This window comes from Leopardus geoffroyi, chromosome B1 (assembly GCF_018350155.1).
Source record: "Leopardus geoffroyi isolate Oge1 chromosome B1, O.geoffroyi_Oge1_pat1.0, whole genome shotgun sequence".
Taxonomy (NCBI): domain Eukaryota; kingdom Metazoa; phylum Chordata; class Mammalia; order Carnivora; family Felidae; genus Leopardus; species Leopardus geoffroyi.
Genome location: NC_059327.1, coordinates 48,334,035 through 48,355,143, shown reverse-complemented (window position 1 = coordinate 48,355,143; position 21,109 = coordinate 48,334,035).

Sequence of the window (21,109 nt, the reverse complement as noted above, 5' to 3'; positions counted from 1 at the left end):
ATCGACTGAGCCACCCAGGTGCCCCTAGGCTATTTTTCAATGTAGCTGCACCATTTTATATTATTAGAGGTGCACAAAGGTTCTGGTTGCTCCATATCCTTGTCAACACTTGTTATTGTCTTAGCCATCCTAATGGGGGTGAAGTGATACCTCATTGTGGTTATTTATTTGGGGGAGAGAAGGTGAGTGGGAGAGGGGCAGAGATAGAGGAAGAGAAAGAATCCCAAGCAGGCTCCACACTCAGCATGGAGCCCAGCTCTGGGCTTGAACTCACCAGCCATGAGATCATGACTTGAGCTGAAACCAAGAGCTGGATGCTTCACCAACTGAGCCACGCGGGTGCCCCTGGGAGCTGCTTCCTGTTGCTTCCTTGGCCTGCAAGGCCTGTTGCCCTCCTTTATTTGCCTTCAGTCGTCTGGGCTCTATGGTGCCTCCTGAGACCTGCCCAGGGCTTGCCTGGCTGCCACCTCACGTTGTCCACTCTGCTGGAAGGGCGCCTGCGTGCAGAGTGCTTCTGCTGCCTTCTCTGCGCGGGGACTTTTGAGTGCAGGAACCACATCACCTTCACCTTTCTACTCCTGGGTCCTTGTTGCTGGGGCATAAGCAAGATCATTGGACGTGTGAGTTGGAGTTCAGGCAAGCTGTGCCTGAAAGCCTCCCATGACTGGTGGCATCTTTGGTAAGGAGAAAGCAGCCTGGCACCTGAAATCCAGACTACTGGGATCCTGATCCTAAGTATGATTTATGAGCTACCGGAGCCTTTGGAACCATGATGCCCTCATCTAAAATGAGGATTATAGTACCTACCTCAGATTGTCATGCGGATTGAGATAATTTTTTTGGTACAAATGCCATGTATTCTAAACATAGTACAGCCTTAATACATGTTGGCCGGTTCTTCAGGAAATGAGAGATTCTGAATACTGACATGATTCACATTAATGAATCCCAAAGGAAATCGAGAAATTTAATGTTATCTATCCTGGGAGTACTCCAATTTCTTGAGATTTTTAGCAAGGATATATACGTACAGGATATAGGCTTATGAAAAACTTCCATACAGCGGGAAAATGGTTATGTTGTACTGACCGAGAAAAATAGGGTTCAGAGTTACAGACATGCAACACACACAAAAAGACCAGTAGGATCTTGTCTGTAATTTGTGTGTGTTTGAGTAGATAATCCATTTACATGGCTGCACATTTCAAGGCTACAAAAGGTACTAAGAACAGTCTCCCACTTCTGACCACTCAGCTCCCCTCCTGTGAGCAATCCATATTACCATTTTTTAAAAAACTCATTCCAGTGATATTTCATGCATAGCATGAGTATATTCTGGTTCCCCCAAATACACTGTCATGTAAGAGCACATACTCAGATCTGTATCCCTAAGCAACCCAACCAAGAAGAGAAAACTCAAAATAAAGGCTGTTTAATTTCCTGTCCTTAAGGGGAAGGTTTGCCATGGATGTTTTCTTGCAGTCGGCTCAACTGGTGGATGTATTTAGCTTTCCATTCTTGTTTAAATATTTCACTCTAGGGTTTTTATTTTCATTTTTTTTAGGTTTACTTATTTATTTTTGAGAGAGAGAGAATGTGAGCCGGGGAGGGGCAGAGACAGAGAGAAAGAATCCCAAGCAGGCTCCACACTGTTAGTATAGAGCCCGACATGGGACTTGATCTCAAGAAATGTGAGATTGTGACCTGAGCTGAAACCAAGAGTCGGATGCTTAACCAACAGAGCCACCCAGATGCTCCTCACCCAAGGGTTTTAAAGCAAAGGGAAAGCTATGGAATTTAGTTGTTCCTGACATCAGAAAATTAACCTGAGACCTCAACATGTTTTTAAATTTTCAATTCTCACAGGGCAAGGACCTGAATAGTCTAGTGGTCACAAGGTCTTGATGTGGGATCGGAGAGCTTGGGTTCAAAGTCTGACCCATCCACTGTGTGACTTGGGCACAGTTACTTGACCTTAGTGCCTTACCTTCATCATGTGAACAATGGAGATAAAGATACCTAAAGGGCTCCTGGCTGGCTCAGTGGAGCCTGTGACTCTTGATCCTGGGATTGTGAGTTCGAGCCCCATGTTGGGTGTAGTGATCGCTTAAAAAAATAAATTAGAAAAAATGTTTTTAAATTTAAGAGAGGCAGAGACAGTGTGAGCAAGGGAGGGGCAGAGAGAGAGGGAGAGAGAGAATCTCAAGCAGGCTCCACGTTGCTAGCACAGAGCCCAATGTGGGACTTGAACTCATGAAACTATGAGATCATGCTCTGAGCCAAAACCAGGAGTCAGATGCTTAACCAACTGAGCCCCTGCCACCCACCCCCCCCCCGAAATAAAATTTCTTTAAAAAACTAAGATATGTTAAGATGAATGGAGATAATAACCCACCTCGTAAGTGTGGTTGTGGGACTACACGAGCTAACCTTTAAAACACTTAGAACACGTCTGGCACATATTCTGTGGTTGAGAGTTTACTGTTATTTTACCTGGTTCTGCTACCAGATAACAGGCTTTAGAGAAAACCGTTGAACTCGTCTTCTGTAAAAAGGGAAACTGGGACACTTGCGTAATTGTTTTCAAGGTCTTTTGCAATTCTAACATCCTGTGATTCACAATCTGTGTCACTAGCAGAAGCCCAGGGTCCTGCACGTGGTAGCAACTGCCGCTGACCAGTATTTAAGAACCCGGGTGTGGCCCCACCCAGAGCTTTGCCCATGTTTTGAGTCTAGACAAAGCGAAGGCTAGTGTCCTAATGTTTGAAGTGTAACAAAGCTTATTCTAGAGGGGAGCGGGTCTTGAAGAAATGTTGCTAAAAATAGTAAACAGCCACGCACAATAAAACCGTATGGTCACGTTCCAGAGATGGCTCATAAGCTTGGAGGGGCGGGATTAAAGATGGCGTCAAGTGCTGACCCACATCCACTGTGGGGATGATTTTGGTGGCAGCAGAGCTGTTTGGATCCGGCAAAATTTGATGACTGTCTGTGGTGGAGATTGTAGCAACTGCCTTCAAGGTCTCAGAAAATGCAGCTTCTCACACTGGCCTGTGCCACCCTCTCCTTCCTCCGGCCCTGACTGGAGGCCCGTGCGAGATGGATTCAGTGATGGCTAAAGCCTGATGGCCCAGCAGAGGGAAGCTTCCCCGCTCTGGGTGCTCTTTGTCCTTGTTTGTGGGTGTCACTTGGGTGTGGGGGGGTGGTTAGTTTTGCTAGGGAACAGACTGAGGAAGATGGGAGATTCTGGTTTCTATGGATACTGGGCTAGCTGGGATTTGCATAATGCATTTCAGAGAACAGTCTGGGAACAATGTGGACCCAGGAGGAACATAAAGGCACATGGAAACGAATTGGAGGGCCTAGAAAGTCAGGCTCCATTTCAGCCCTCATTTAGGAACAGGAGTCTGGGATCCAACCCCCTGCACCCCTGTCGGAGAGGAAGCAACAGGGAGCCCCGAGGATGCATGGAGGTTGTGCATACACAGCGCCCCTGCCACAGGCACGGTCTGTACTGTGAGCTCAAAAAATGTCCCTGCTCTTTGGCTCCCCCTTTATCTCAGCTACTGTCTGAAGGGGTCCTTAAATACCTGTACCCAGCATGGGAAGCTCCCAAGTGTGCTTCCAGAACATTTCACACAGGCCCTCTCATTTGAATCCGGACTCCCACGTGAGACATGCTCAGAAGCCGGCAGGTCACGTGACGAGTCAGTAGCCGAGCCAGCCCTCAATGCTGGTCTGGTTCCTGTCCTCAAATCTCCAAATATCTCAGGTTTGCAGCAGTAAGGGTGGCATAATTGAGCCCGTTGAGTTTGTGAGGTCCTGAACTAGAGGAGGAGAAGTGGGGATAAGGAGAAATGGGCATCAGGAATACCGGAGGAGGCATATCGGCCAGGCAGCATCAGGCAAGTCAGGGGCAATGGCCACCAGTTTCTAGCTTGATGGAGTGTGGTCACTGAGGCGTGGACGAGGGGAGCGCCCGGGTTCAGTGTTGTGTGGCGGGACAGCGGGATAGAAGTAGAGAGAGGGCCATCAGAGAGCACTCTAGATCGGGATGGGAGACACTGGAGTCAGGAGTCATCACGGAGTCACCTTTTAGAGGCCCGTGGAGGCTGCGGGAGTCTGACTTCCCGCGTGGGGAGAGTCTAGAAGGAGAGGAGGAGGCAGGCGCAGAACCCTGGGGAGTACTGACACATTCGGAGGTGGGCCGAGGTCTCTGGGGAGAGACACAAGTGAATGCCCAAGCAGAACCAGGGGAAAGTGGTGTGACAGAAGCAAAAGAACGTGTTGAAGGGAGTGGGCAAGTGTGGAAAGACCCAGAGAGTCCGTAACATGAGCACAGAAAGTGATTGAACTCCAGTTTAATCATGGCGCCTGGAGTAGCTTTTCCTGGTATCAGTGAAGACAGAAGAAAAGACGAAAACTCACACCGTCAGGAAGTGATGGGTAGCCAACCTGTTGGCAGAACTTAGGAGGAATGCCCCCTAATTATGAAGCCGGGGGTGGTGGTGGCATTTTTAGCACCCACCCTGACTGCCTCTTGAAACACTCTCCCAAGAGATCTCAAAAGCTGCTGTGTCTCTCCTTGTGTCTCTCCCGTATCTGCACTGTGAGGACCAGACCCTACGAAGGTTCTGGTATTAGACTCTGGGGTTCAAATGAGGTGGGCTTGTTGGTGCTACAAGGTCATGGCCCTGACTCCCTCCTTGCTTTATTCCCTTTTGCTCTCCATGAACCTGGTCTCAGCTGTGGAGACTAAAAGGGGAAAACCACACTGCAGGGCCATGGGTGACACCACAGCAGCGACTGGGGAGCTTATGGAGATCAATATTTGTTGAGTGGACGAATGCGTAAAGGAATGAATCAGTACCCCAAAGGGGAAAGTGCATTTGGTGAACAAAAGTTGAGGTGGTGAGACCCAGCCATTCCCCTCACCAGGAAGTGATGGCTTTCACTGTTGAGACTGAGGATCACGACATTTTTTTTTAACTAAGGGACTTCCCTTACCTGTCCTAACCCTCTACCATTCCCAAGCTGTTCTTTCAAGTGGCCAAGAATACTGGTTTCTTTTGTCCTTCACCCTGCCATACCCATTCGGTTGACCGCACATCCCAAAAAAGTACCAGGCAGAAAGGAGGGGGAAGTGATGGCAACGTCGTGAGACCAGGGAGGTGTCCCTACAAAAGGGGGAAGAGGTGGCCCTACCAGGGTGCACACGGGTTTGTAGTTTGTCGTTGCTGTGTTTCTGTTTGTATGAGTCCACTTTTTCGTAGTCTCAGGAGAGCTGTAAGCCTAGAAGATCCCACCTCCATACAACAGAGCCCCCCTCTGCTGGTACCTGTGGGAAGGTGGGAAGTGCTGGGAACCCCGGCACCAGAATGGCCCTCCGTTTTCCACACATTGTCACCTGACGACCTTGTGTGGGGTGGAGGGAATCCATGCGTCCAGTTAGAAACCATCTTCCTGAGGATGAGTTTATTGATCAGAAACAACAGAGGACATGACAAAATACCACAGAACAAAGGAAAAGAATCATCCTGACTCAGTGGGAGCGCATGCCCCTTTAAAAGGCCATCTGCAACATCCGGAAGAAAACTGTCTTCCTCAACAAGGAGTCTTGTGTGTAATAGGAGCAGAGGGAGCAGGAGGGGAGCAGGTTCCAGTGGAGACGGAGGGAGGGAGGTGGGAGGGAGGGTAGAATCCCAGGAAAACTGAAAAGGTAACTGCAGACTTGAAGCCCATAGAAGAGACAGCAAAGACCCAAGGTGTAACTAAGGTGGGTATGATTGAGCAAGAAATGTGGAAATGGACTTGGAAACAATGCCAGAAGACAGAGGTGAGGGATTTTTTTTTTTTTTTTTAAAGAAAAAGAAATCAAGATATGGAGGACAGAAAATAAAAATCCAGCTTAAGAATGATAAAACTAAATTACTGGCGTAACTGGAGGCTGAAAGTGTGTATCACATTCCGGACAAATTCATGACAAATGCTGTGAGTTGTAGAATATAAAATAAACTCTTCTAAATATCCATGAGTCCCAAGGAAAACAACACAACAATCACCCAGTTATGTACAAATCAAAACCAGCCCGTGCTACCAAAAGAAAAATAACGGGGGAGTATATATAGAATCTTGAGCAAATTCTGAATTGTTTGAGAATTTTATACCCACACACGTTGCACGAAGGTAAAAAATGGCATTTTCCGAAATGTAAGGATTCAGAAAATATACGACCCATAAACCCTGCTTGCTTGATTGATTATGTAATTTTGTTGAAGATGGATTAGGTTGCAAATGTCAAAAACATTCCTGGAAGAGATAATATATAGTGTTAAATGAAATTTAACAACAATAATCTGATTATATGACTCCAGGTTCTATTAACCAAATCCAGAAAATTGGAGGCAGGAGAAGTAAAATTTCCTAAATCCCTCACTTGAGGAAAAGGAGTGGGAAAGAACAGAATTAAGATAATATATTGTTTTATTCTGCACTTTTTATATTGAAATAATTATAGTGTATACTTCAAATATAGTATATTCGAAGATTGCTTAAACACTAGGAGACTTTTTTTTAATGTTTATTTATATTTGAGAGAGAGAGTGAGACATAGAATTCAAAGTAGGCTCTGTGCTGTCAGCACCAAGTCCAAGGTGGGACTCTGTGTGGCGCTCCGTATGGAGCCTGAACCCATGAACCAAGAGATCATGCCCTGAGCTGAAGTTGGATGCTCAACCAAATGAGCCACCCAGGCACCCCAAACACTAGGAGACTTTTAAAACAGCATATATATTCCTTCCAAAGCACGAACAAACAGGAAAGAAAAAAAGATAGTGCACGCAGCAAAAATGCAAACAAAGCTAACAAGAACCATACAATTCAATATAATAGTCACTAAGTCAACAAATACGTTCCTATTAAAAAGTTAAGATTTGCAAATAAGATTGTAAAAACTGCAATCAACTGCTTGTTAAAAACACATCTCAGACAAAATGAGAAAATGAACCACAGTAGAAAGGGGTCTGGTTTCTAAGTAGATACCCAAACAGAAAGGAAACAAGACTGGCAACAATTAATTGCACACAGAGATTCAGAGGAAAAGGACAGAGTGAGATTTAAAGGGATATTTCGCACCAACAAAAGCATCAACATCTATTACAAGAGGTTGGACACACACTGCAAGTTTGCTGCTGTAATAATTACTTACAAACCCAAGAAAATCAACTGAAAGCAGTGAATCCAAATGACATTAGCTTATAAAAACCAACACTTTTTTTTTTTTTTGCTAGCAATGTCTACCTAGGAAATATGATAGAAGTATGATTCCATTTCACAAAATTAACTACAGTATAAAACTACCTCTTGATTTAAATTTTAAAACAACTAGAAAACTACTTAATTTTTAAAATCAACAGGAATAAGAAATCACAAATAAAAACACCTATGATTTGGTTTTGAAATTAAATAAAGTGATTTTTAATTTAGTTTGGAATAACAAGCAAGGTTAATCAAAATATTTGGGGGCAAAAAAAATCTTTTTTCAAAAAAATTTTATTTATTTATTTTAAGAGAGAGAGAGAGCAAGCAGGGGAGGGGCAGAGAGAGAGAGAGGGAGAAAGAGAGAATCCCAAGCAGGCTTCACACGGTCAGCACAGAGCCTGCTGTGGCAGGGAGAGGCTCATGAACCGTGAGATAATGACCTCAGCCAAAATCAAGAGTCAGACATTTAACCCACTGATCTACCCAGGCATCCCAAGGGGGCAAAAAAAATCTTTAAAGTGATCACATCCCTAGGACTGCATCTCCAGGAAATACTCAGTTATTGGGACAAGAAATTATGTACAGAGTCTCCTTCTTCATCACAGAATTATTTTAAACAGGGGACAGTTGGAAATAAACCAAATATACAAAAGAAGGGGCATAAAAATAAATTAGTCCATATGCTAGAATACTATGAAGCCACTAAAAACCAAAACAACTAAAAAATTTATTCTCCCAACAATATTTAGATTTAGACCTGCAGAAATGCTACCTGACAAAAGTCAAAGTTAAAAAAAGTAAACTATAATGAGTGCAAATCCAAATTTGTAAATATATCACATTTTTGATACGAATACCTGATATTGTGAACAATGGGTATCTTTGGATGATGTGTTTACATGTGACTTTTGTTTTCTTCCTCCTCCTCCCTCATTGTGCTTCCTCCCTTGTTTTCTAAAGAAAGAAAACATTGCACCTAAAATCGGAAAGGGGGACATTAAGGAAATAAGAGTCGGTTAGAGGCGACTATTAGATGGTGACTGGCGCCCCTGACGCAGGGTTTTATTTGCAGGACTGTAAGGCTAGCAGGGAGCAGCCTGAACGGACAAGAGAGAGGGAGCACAAAGGCAGGACTGGGTCCCCAGAGAGAGGATGGGTGACACATCGGGACAAATGGAAGCAACCACATAGACTCATAATGAATCCAAGGGGCATAGGTGTCCAGGAAGAACAAAAACAAAAACAAAAAACAAAACACGTGAAGCCAGCGCACTCCAAAGAGCTGACCCGCAAGGGACAGAACCCGCAGACTTGGAGACCCCAGCGTGGCGCGAGCCCGCACACCGAGCACCGCGGAGCAAGGCATGTTTTGCAGGGCGGGGCCACGGTGCTCAGCCAGCCGCGCCGACCAGGGAGGGAAACGTCCGCCGAGCTGGCCCAGACGCCTCATTAAGGCATCCGGGTCTTGGAGAAACATCCTAAGCAGGGACGCTGCTATTGGCTCCTGCTACTGGCATGATGTCACCATCCGCCAATCTGAAGTCAGTTGAGCCTCCCAGGCTAAGGAGTTAATGAAAGAGATAATTAACTCTTCCTAAACCAAAGGAGCCTGCAAAAACAGTGCCACTCATGTCTTATGGCTATTCTTTGCCAGGGTAGGGAAGTGAGGAAGTGGAATTGGAAATGAACAGTAAAGACAGATAGTGAAACTCAAAAGTGTGAGATTTTATGGAAATTAACTCATGCTATGTTTTGTAGCTTTTTAAATTCACTGGCTGTAAGACTTTTCCTTTGTTACTAAATAATCTCCCAATGCATAGTATTTAATAGCTGCAAAACTTTTCAACTTAATGGACATTCCATAAGTGCACCAGTATATAAATCTATGCTATCATTTTTACTGGCTGCAAGGAATCGTATTGTATGTATAAAGAATAATTTATTTTAAAAGTGCCCAGGCCACTATTGAAAATAATGCTGCAGTGAACTATTGTATATACATTGCATCGTAGGACACTTGTCCAATGAATTAATTAGGATAAATTCCTAGAAGTGAAATTCCTAGAAGTGAAATTCCTGTGTCAACATTACAATACATGTTCTCAGATTGCTCTCCAGAAATGTAAACAGTCTACGGGAATGTCCAGTTGTTTAAACCCTAAACAAACTTGTATGTTTTCAATCTCTTACATCTTTGATAATCTAGTACAAAATGATAGCTCATGAATCTCTTAATTCATTTCTTTTGTTATTAATGATGTTGACCATGTTTTCATGTATTCAATGGCCTTTTATGTTTCTTTTCTGAATTATCTTCTTTGCCCATTTTTATAACAGGAGGTTTGTCTTTTTCTAATCCATTTGCAAGATCTCTAATTTCCACTTGACAATATTTTCTTGACTTTTTTTTCATCAGGGCATAGCAGGTGTATAGTTTTCCTTTATTATGCTATTTTGTCAGACTTTTGTTTCTGTGTTCAGGTACTTTTGTAGTGCATCTGGACAACTGTCCTGTTTTTTCTGTGCTGTGGAATAGTTTATGTAGTATGCTCCTGGAAAGTTTAAAGAACCAGAGACATTATTGGAGGTAATTCTTTGACTACTTAAAAACTATCTGACATAATTTTAGTCAATTCAGTTCAATTATTCTGTTCTTTATTAAATTAAAATTTTTATTTTAGTTCAGTTAAAGTTTTAATTAAAACGTCATTAAAATTTCTTTGTCAAAAAGGGCTAGTATCCAAAATCTATAAAGAGCTCACCAAACTCCACACCTGAAAAACAAATAATCCAGTGAAGAAATGGGCAGAAAACATGAATAGACACTTCTCTAAAGAAGACATCCAGATGGCCAATAGGCACATGAAAAGATGCTCAACGTTGCTCCTCATCAGGGAAATACAAATCAAAACCACAAGATACCACCTCAGGCTAGTCAGAGTGGCTGAAATGAACAAATCAGGAGACTATAGATGCTGGCGAGGATGTGGAGAAATGGGAACCCTCTTGCACTGTTGGTGGGAATGCAAACTGGTGCAGCCGCTCTGGAAAACAGTGTGGAGGTTTCTCACAAAATTAAAAATAGATCTACCCTATGACCCAGCAATAGCACTGCTAGGAATTTACTCAAGGGATACAGGAGTGCTGATGCATAGAGGCACTTGTACCCCAATGTTTATAGCAGCACTCTCAACAATAGCCAAATTATGGAAAGAGCCTAAATGTCCATCAACTGATGAATGGATAAAGAAATTGTGGTTTATATACACAATGGAATACTACTTGGCAATGAGAAAGAATGAAATATGTCCTTTTGCAGCAACGTGGATGGAACTGGAGAGTGTTATGCTAAGTGAAATAAGTCATACAGAGAAAGACAGATACCATGTTTTCACTTTTATGTGGATCCTGAGAAACTTAACAGAAGACCATGGGGGAGGGGAAGGAAAAAAGAAAGAAAAAGAAAGAAAGAAAGAAAGAAAGAAAGAAAGAAAGGTTAGAGAGGGAGGGAGCCAAACCATAAGAGACTTTTAAAAACTGAGAACAAACTGAGGGTTGATGGAGGGTGGGAGGGAGGGGAGGGTGGGTGATGGGCATTGAGGAGGGCACCTGTTGGGATGAGCACTGGGTGTTGTATGGAAACCAATTTGACAATAAATTTCATATTTAAAATTTAAAACATCTTGGAAATGAAAAAAAAATTTCTCTGTCAAACATTTACAAATTAGTAGTATTCACTTGGGTACAAATGCAAAATTCAAAAGGAAGACAGTACAAGTTAACTTCCTCTCTTTTCTCTGTCCCCAAACATCTATATCCTCTTCCCATAGGCAAGCACCATTACTGGCTTATTATGAATCTTTCCAGAGATATACTAAAATAACAAAAGCACATCCTTTCTTTTAAGTACAAAATAGTCACAGATTCTAAATATCTTCATTTTGCTTTCTAAAAACATATTTTGAAGATTTTATCTTATATAACACGCAAGAGTTACCTCATTATTTTTAAGACTGTATATTGTCCCATTGTATGGAACTTATAATTTACTTATCTACATCATTTTTTTAATTAAGGTTTTTTTCTAATATTTGCTTTTATAAATGATGCTACAGTAACTATCCTTACATGTAACTATCAGATCTGTGAATTGCTTTCTTTTGTTTTTATTTAAAATTTTTTTTCTTTAACATTTATTCATTTTTGAGAGACTGAGTACAAGTGGGGGAGGGGCATAGAGAGAGGGAGACACAGGACTGGAAGCAGGCTTCAGGCTCTGAGCTGTCAGCACAGAGCCCAATGCGGGGCTTGAACTCACAAACCGTGAGATCATGACCTAAGCCAAAATCAGGAGTTGGACACTTAACTGAGCCACCCAGGCACCTAGAAAACACATGCTTAATGATGAAATGTTGAAAGCTTTCTTCCTGAAGTCAGGAGCAAGACAAAGATGTTCACAATCACTGCTTTCTTCAGTATCTTTTTGGAGGCCCTGGGCAATGGGATAAGGCAAGATAAAGAAATAAACGGCATAAGGATTGAAAAGGAAAAAATAAAACAGTATTTGTAGGTGATACAATTATTTGTGTAGGTAATCAAAACAATTTACATATAAATTATTAATAAATGACCTTGGCAAGAAACTAGAATTTGAAATTTAACAAAAGGCATTTCAACAAAAGACTTTTTTCAGTAATACTGAAAAATTAAATATTTAGGAATAAATATAACAAAATATTTTGATGACTCTACACAAAATTATAAAAGGTTTTGAAACTTAAAAAAATTAAAATCCCTCTGATTAAAAAAAGCTTTTGAAAAAATTGAAGAAGATCTAAATAAATGACAAATATACCATGTTCATGGATTGTAATATTCAATCAAAATTGATAAGATGTCAGTTCTACCCCAATTGGTCTATAGATGCAACACAATTCCAGTCAAAATTTCACGATTTATAAAAATAATACTGGGTAGATTTTATTTATTTTTTTTTAATTTTTTTTTCAACGTTTATTTATTTTTGGGACAGAGAGAGACAGAGCATGAACGGGGGAGGGGCAGAGAGAGAGGGAGACACAGAATTCGAAACAGGCTCCAGGCTCTGAGCCATCAGCCCAGAGCCCGACGCGGGGCTCGAACTCACGGACCGCGAGATCGTGACCTGGCTGAAGTCAGACGCTTAACTGACTGCGCCACCCAGGCGCCCCAATACTGGGTAGATTTTAGAGTCAAATGTAAAAAGCAAAAAGTCCTTTCAAATGTGAAAGATAAAATAAGTGAGTATTTTTAAAACCTTGGTGGAGGGAAATAAACAAGGCACACACAAATATTTATAATGAAAAGACTGATGAACTTGACTACGTTAAGATTAAGACGTTTTGTTCACCAAAAGAAGTCATTAAGAAATTACTCATACAAGCAACAGAGTGGGAGAAGATATTTGCAAAACCTAATGCAACAAAGGGCTTGAATTTAGGATATATAAAGAAGTAAAGATGGGCTTTAGTATAGTTCTCTAAAACCCAGACCAAAATGGAACACGAAAAGAAACGTTTTCATTTGCTATATGTATTCTTTCCCCGTTCACAGAACCAAAAGCCCGGGGTGGGATGATTAGGAGGGAACCAGAACCCTCATTATTCATAACTGGGCATTTGCTTCTGCACTGAAGTGTCTTTGCTCTGCATTTTGTGCGGCTGACCACGTTAGGAGCAAGTTGGGTGCTCAACACTGTCTAGGGTGGTGCACTGTTCTCTCCTTATGCAAAGGTAACTAGGAGCAAGACTTATAAACAACGTTAATAGTCTAATTTTGCAAATCCATATTTAAAAAAATTGCTACGATGAACATGTATTTTAAAATTAGAAAACAAAATTCTAAGCCTTATAATAACAAAGTGCGAAGCAGCAGGATGGCGGTACAATGATGTAAAATATCGACTATGGTAAAACCCCCATCTGCCTTCAAAATATCTTTCCTGGGTTCATACTTCCATATTTGAAATGTTACCATATGCTTCCTCCAGTTCAAGAATTCCACTCTCCCTGTGGGTTCCCTTTTAAAAATTCTAGATTCATATTCAGCTCTTGTGTTAGCCGTTCTAAATCATTGTCTCCATCAGGTGCTTTAGGAAATACAGGAGTGAGAACGATTGTTTCCTGAGTCACAGAAAGCCTCTCAGAGGGGTTGACAACTGTGCTGGGATTTAAAAGATAAATAGGAGGCAGCCAGCCAGAGATGGTGGAAGTCACTGCAGCCATGAGGAAGGACAGTATATGCAAAGGTGAGTGGCTGGAAATTGTGTGGCATCTTTGGGGAGCCAACTGTATTTTGTTGTAGCTTGAAAGATGTTCAGTGTATAGTGTGTGTGTGTGTGTGTGTGTGTGTGTGTGTGTGTGTCAGGGGTGAGGTGCAGAAGGGGAGAGTGCTGTGCATGCAAGGCGCTGGGGACACACAGAGAGGTTTAGATTTTTTCCTGTAGGTGCTGGGGAGCCATTGAAGGTTCTAAGGAAGGTCAAGGTATGATCAGGAGCAGGTTTCCCCTTTTTCTCTTTCCCCAGCCCCTAGCCCAGTGAGGTTATTCTCTGTGTGAGGAAAGAATGGCCATAATGGCTTGGCTTCCACAGCCATGATGCTCATTACTTAAAGAACCACAGTCACTCATGGTCCTTGGAAGGACTTGCCTGGTGTCATCCCTGGGGAGCTGAGGGCATCATTGGAGTCCTCAGAGTCTCAGCAGCCAGGATGATGTCATGCTTTATGTGACTTGAGTTGTTCCCCCAGGGACAGCTCTCACTGTAGCGGAGAGTGCATGCCCACAGGCTGAAGAAAGCCAAAGATAACTAGCTGAGATACAGGCTGAGGTAAATGCCCAGAAGCGGCTTGTGATGTTTTGTTGAATGTTTCACATGAAGTTGACAGTGGCTTCCAATCTCTCCATTTCCAGATCAGCTCTGCTAGGGAAAATGGTAGTAAGTCCTTCTGTGCCAGACTTCTGACATAGGTCCTATTCCCTTTGGCCTGTGGGGCTCCTCTGTGCACTCCTTTCTCGTCTTCCTCAGAATCCATGAAGGCAGACATTAAATTATGACAGATTCTAGCAGCTCATCTGGGGAATAGTTGTTCAGAACTTGAAACACATAACCCATAAAGTAGTAAAAGTTTGCTTCTCTTGCTTTGGAATGAATCCATCTACTGCCTCTATCCCCAAAAGTTTCCTTCTTCTCTGCTTCCCTCTTCCCAGGATGTTTCTGGTACATTCTGAGTTCACAGCCTGCTGGATTAATCCCCAACATGTGTTTTGTTGAAATGTACCACCCAAAGGAAAGAAGGGAGCAGATGAAACAATACACTGTCTTCCTTCTTTCTTCTTTCTGGACTCCTTGGGAGTCACAGCAACAGCCCTGGTCAGGGGTCTTAGGTGTGACCCAGCTCAACCTTTTCATCTCACAGGCTGGGAACTTGAATCCTCCTACCTTTCTCCCTCTGAGGGAACCCCCAGGAATCCCGTGCATCAAGTGCTGTGACCAAATTCTTGTGCAAAGACTGGGATTTCTGAGGCCAGTTCATTCCCTGTCATGTGTGTCTTCGTGGTTTATTCATGCCTTCCTTAATCCCAGAGTGTTTGAGACTCTGCCAGGCAGTGAGATTCACAGAGTTTAAAAATTTCAGAAGTTCTTGGGCTCAAGAAGCTCACAGTCTAATGGAGAGACGGTAAAATACATTGTGAATGTTTAGTGTCAACATTCTGCTTGAGGCCAGAGAGGAGGAGGGGAAATGGGGAAGGCAGGGGGCACCCTATAAGGGGGCAGAAAGAATGAGCAGGAGAGGGTGGCCTGGAAGAAGAATGGGGTCATGACCCGCACTGTCTGGATTATAAACTACTTGAAGCCTTTTGGATTTCTGAATTTTGTTTCTATAATATCAACCTACACAAAACAGTTACTCCTGGGATTGGTGCAGCGTGGAGTCTTGGAGCCAGCGGGCCTTGGCTCGTTGTCTGGCTCTTTCCCGTACATAGCAACGTGACCTTGGCCAAGTTAGTGAGCCCCCTTGGGAATCAGTTTCTTTATCTGTAAAACAATAATTGCCATCCCTGCCAGATAGGTTTGTTCTGAAAGTTAAATGAGATCATCTATGTCAAGAACCCAGCAGAGCACCTGACTCACGCAGGAATCAGTATGTAGCAATGTTGCTGGTGTTCTCTCAGGCTGGGATTCCAAGAAAATAGGCCCAAACACTCCCACATTCTAAGGTGAGGAGGTGGGACCCTGATGCAAGGGCACTGATACCTTGTTTAGCCATCCTCAGCCGACCGCCCTTTTTCAACTTGTAAGAGAAGCTGGAAACCAAAAAGTAGGGCTGAGGTGAGAGGGAGGATTCCTTGGAGGAGTGTTGTGGGGATCCTGTGGGTTCCACCCTCCCTCCCAACCCCCCAGCTCCCCTACCCCCATGCTTCTACCACCACTGAGAATGAACTATGTGTGCCCTTCTCTTATCCCAAGACCAAGGGAAGGAATTTTGCAGGGGCCCCCTAGAATACTTCCTATATGAGCCCAGAGGTCACAGTGGGCTGGCATCTCAGTATTGCTTGAGGAATCAGACTAGGAGGGTCCACACTTGGCCAGCACCTCTGATGGCAGAGAGAGGCTGCTACATGGGGGACAGGATGGCTTGTCAGAACAAAGCACAAGGGAGGATCTCACACGTGATGTGGTCAGCGTGACAAGATTTCTAGGGTTGCCTTAGATTCCATCCAAGGGGGCCGCCTGGAGAGGAGAGGGGCCCTAGATACAGAAGCTGGTGTGTATCTCCCTTACCCAGAGGCTGCTAGAGCAATCAGTTACAGAGGCACCCATCCACCCACCAGAAAGGCGCTGCAAGGGAGAACGGCCAGAAATGGGAGTGGGCGCTCTTTGAAGAACCCTCCCAATTGCTCCAAAGGAAAAGCCAGTTCTGACGCCTGCGAGGCCCAGAGAAGACAGTTCATCATCATGACTGAGGCATCCTCAGAAGACCCTTCTCCTCCCCCCCCACCCCCGCAACTCTGGCAGGGGGGAAAGAAAGCAAGGCAGAGACCTGGAGAGGAGCTGACCCTGGCCCCAAACACCCCCAGGATGGAGGGAGACAGAAGTGGTAACTTCTAACAAAGTTGGAAATCTTTATGGAACATACTATTTCTAGAACTGAGGCTGCTTTAGAAACTGAGAAGAGTGTACATAGAAAAGTTGTGGGATTTGCTGGGATTTTCATCCCGGAACATTGACTGTCTGTCACAAGATATATGTGTTCACTTGCATTTTTAAAAAATGTTTATTTATTTATTTTGAAAGAGAGAGAGCATGAGTGGGGGAGAGTCAGAGAGAGAGAGAGAGAGAATCCCAAGAGAGCCTCACTGTCAGCGCAGAGCCCCATGCAGGGCTCAAACTCACGAACCATGAGATCATGACCTGAGCCAAGATCAAGAGTCAGAGGCTTCAAGCGATGGAGCCACCCAAGCGCCCCGACTGCATTTTGATTTTACTATTAGTTCACTGAATACACCACTTAAGAAAGCCAGTGCCTTACACATGCTGACCTCTCAGCCTGAAATGTCCTCCTCACCCCTACCCCCCACCCTGTTCCTGCATCTAAATGCAGGCCCATCACGGTCTCCTTGTCCCCTGCTTTCCTTTGCGGAGAGAGAAAGGCCACACCCGCACACCTGTTTGATTCCAGGAGGACAAAAGCTCCCCAATACCCCAGCCTTGGGGGAAGAGGCTATTCTTTATAATAATTCTTTTTTTTTTGCCACTCCCACACAGTGTTGTTTCATCAGATTTATTTAGTATAATTTACCAACGATAAAATAAACTCATTTTAAGTTCAGTGAGTTTTAACAAATATATAAACCCATGGCCATCACTACCACAATCAAGATATGAATGTTTCTCTCACCTCAGAGTTCCCTTGTCCCTTCCCTAGATAATCCTCACCCCTGCCCGGCCCCAGGCAACCCCGATCTGCTTTCTATTTTTTTTTTTTTAATTTTGTAAACTTTTATTCAGTTTTGAGACACAGAGAGAGACAGAGCACGAACGGGGGAGGGGCAGAGAGCAAGGGAGACACAGAATCCGAAGCAGGCTCCAGGCTCTGAGCTGTCAGCTCAGATCCTAATGCAGGGCTCAAGCACCCAAACCATGAGATCATGACCTGAGCCCAAGTCGGACGCTTAACTGACTGAGCCACCCAGGCACCTCTCCGATCTGCTTTCTAATACTCCAGATGAGATCTGTCTTTCCTAGAGCTTCTTATAAGTGAAATTGTACATGACAATTCAGGCTTAATCAAGAAAAAAAATCTGTCTAGATAAGAAAAAGCCAATTTCTTTCTGGAAAATGAGAAAGTCCGTTTAAAATGTGAGTTGTTCTCAAACCAATATTTATTCTCCCTGGAAAGTAAACCCACTGAAATATAATCTTTCTGATTATATTTTCCAATTAGCTGAAAATCTCTGCCTCCTTCTCCATCACCCCTCCTCCAGTCTATCTGTTTCCATTTTCCTTTGATGTCTTATTTATTTTGCTAGAATATAAAAATGTTATTGGCATTCTGTTTATGGGTATGTCTAATTTCCTTGGATTTGGATACAAATTGATTTTGCATGGGCTCATACATCTTCAAGATTGCTTTGCTTGCATTCGGACTACTCATCAATCTAACATGTTTTCAAAGACGTTAAGCGACTCGAGGTGGATTCCAAACGAAATGAATGAAATTCACCATGGTTTTTGTCATCGTGGCAAGGTTGTATGCATTTCTTCCTTTTCTGCCTTTCTTTGTAACCTACCTTTACAGTCTTCTGCGTCCCTAGTGTCCCTTTAACCTAAATTCTGTAGGGGAGGTACTGGTTGCTCCCCTCCCAACCCCCACCCCCCATACATTCCTGAGTGGGATCAGGAGGCAGTGTGCCAGGTGACTCCAGAGATGAATCCATCTCCCTGGTTCCAGCAACTTCCATGTACAGACAAGAACCGGATGCCTGGCTGGTAGCCCCCCTCTCCCAATCCCCAGCCCTCTGACAGCCTGTGGTAGAGGTGCTTTTGTTAGCTGCTGCAATCACCAGAGGAGGAATCTCGCTGAGGGGTTCAGCCCCTGGGAATTCTGCACGGGAGGAGAAATAGCTCTAGTGCTAGGGGCCAAGATGTGCATAAAAGCAAATATTCTCCTGTCCCAGGCTTTCTTCTTTTTTACCTAATCCAATGGAAGTGTTCTGCCATTGGCAATTAAATTTTGTCCCAAGGCGTTGTTTGCACTGAGCACAATGTTGCTGTGTTACGACTGGTGGCTGACCCCGATGGAGTACCTGTGTGGGATGTCTGCTCAGGTCTCCACAAAGGCCGCACTCTGAGAATGGTACCCGTGCGGATTCATACCATGCATCCCAGCCCTGGCCCAGATCCTTGCCATCAGATACCCACACCTGATTGAAACTGGGCCAGACGGATTCTCTTGCTTGAATATTTGAAACTGGGATTGAAAGAGGGGCTAACAGGTCTCTCATCTCAGGAAACATGGGATGACCAAGGCTCAGGAAGCAGGGTCTATCATGGAGATGGAAGGAAATAGCCTTGGATATAGATGCAGATGTGGATAGCAGTGAGCATGCGGTGTGAGGGGCACATCCATGTAAGGAGAGGGGAGGCAGGGAGAGAGGGGCAGAGGCACAGAGGGAGGGAGAGAGGGGATGGGGGGAGGCTGCTCCGATTCTGTTGGCTTCCGTCCCCAGTTCCAGCCCAGCTGTCCCTTTGTGTTGGTTTCTGCGTGATATTCCTGTAAACGTGAATGAACTTCCTGTTTATGCTTGAGGTAGTTTGGAGTAGTGCCCTGCTATTTTGCATCCAAAAGATTCTGAAAAGGTTGCACCCGGGGCCTCAGGAAAGTTGCACACAACCACTGAAGTAAGTGGGCCATTTCAGGGCTTGGAAACAGTAAGGATTCCACCATCCCGGAACAGGGAGGAGTGTTGAATGGAGCACAGACCGCACCAGCCGGTGAAATCAGTGTCAGGGTTTTGGGAACTTGGACAATCTTCCTCCTGAGCCAGAGGCCGTAGCAGGCTCCAAAAGGCCACGTTGAAGGATGTCTGACTGTGCCGGCTCTTCGCTGGGACTTCAGGGAGGGGAATGGAGGCATGGACCAGTCTGCGGCTGCCCAGCTTACTGTGGAGGGGGGAAATGGGGCGGTTAGGCTGCTGGGCTCCTGCGTGTCCTCTGTGCTGATGGGAGAGGAGCTGAGACCACCCGGGTCCACTCTCAAAGTGGACTCAGCCAGCGGCAACACATAACACGTGCAGCAGCCTGCATTGAGAACTGAATGCTGTGCACCACTTATGAAACAGGGAGGTCCTGGTGCTTGAAAAGAAGTCACCTGGGACGCACCGGGGGCCCGGGGGGACCCTGAGCCTTTGATGCTTTCTCCAAGTCTGCTGTGCCCTCGTGCTGGGCAGAAGTGGTGATGCCTGTGCTGTGAAGCACAGTTTAGGACCCGGTTTGGGATGCTCCACTGGGCTAATGAGGCCAAAGAGACTGTGTCCACTGCCCTCTCCACCCTAAGGAGAAACACGTGAAGTGGAGAAGCCAGGCACAGCCCTCAGGTGTCCGTCTAAGAAACTGAAGCCTCCCAGACATGGCCCACCTCTGGCTGTCCAGTTTAGCCAGCTGTCTAGAAAAGGCTTCCAGAAAATCGAGCTTCCCTAAATTCAATCAGCGGGCTGCCAGTTGAGGTTTTATAGGCATTACGCTGCCAGGAAAACCACACAGGGTCTTTAGAGCAACACAAATCCACTGCGCAGGGCTTCTCAGTCCCCGAGTCAAGCCCAGACCCAAGCTCAGAAGCTACGGGCTCCCTTCAGAAGATCTTCACGACCCCCTCGCCAGCTCCTCTCCAGTCTTCTCCCAGGGGTGGCTCTGGAGGGCCCTGGACAAGGCCACATCCCCAACGGGCAGAGCGTGGAGTGGCTCCATCGAATAACCAGGGACCTGCAGAAGTCAGTGCTCGACGGCCACAGCTTTGTCAGATACCCAGCCGCCGACACATGCCGCCCTGGATTTTTCCCTCCTTGTCCACATTTAAGTGAGACCTTCACGCTAATTACCCAGTCTCTCTCCCAGTGTTCTCTATCAGATAGGATATGATGGTGGATTTTTATCATTTCCTCTATGGACAGGACCAGCTCGAGACTGACTTGGAGGAGAAAGAGGCCCTGTGTAGGATCAGGGCCTCCATGAGAGGAGGTGAAGGCATTCACCTTGGCGGGCATGTCTGTGCTGTGTGATGTGACCGCACCACCATGACATGAGGCAGGGGCTCCCAGCCCTGATATGGCTGGTTGATTTTGTTCTCTTGGGGATTTTGCATTGAATCAGAGAGAGAGCTAATGGATTTCCCAACAGCAAAGGATACCAGCTCCAGTAGAAGGCAATGGGGTCCTTGATGGCTGTGAGAAAGCCACATGTATAGAGCAGCAGAGACTGCAGTCTACAAAGAAGGACGCGGTTTTGCAGAGAGAGATGGGGACAGAGAGAGAAACAGAGACAGACAGACAGATAGATAGACAGAGACAGGGAGACACATTCTGATTCATGACTGCTTTCCTGGTTCTTGTTTTTGGGGAGAAGGTGTTGTACTCTTTGCTTTGGGTTCCATGAAATATCCCGGATACTCCTCTTACCTTCAAACAAACAAACAAAACAAAACAAAGCAACCCCAAAATCCACCTTTTAGTTTTGAAATAATTCTAGATCTGGAGGAAGTTGCAAAGATAGTATAGAGAAGTCCCATGTACCCCTCACTGTTTCCCCCATGG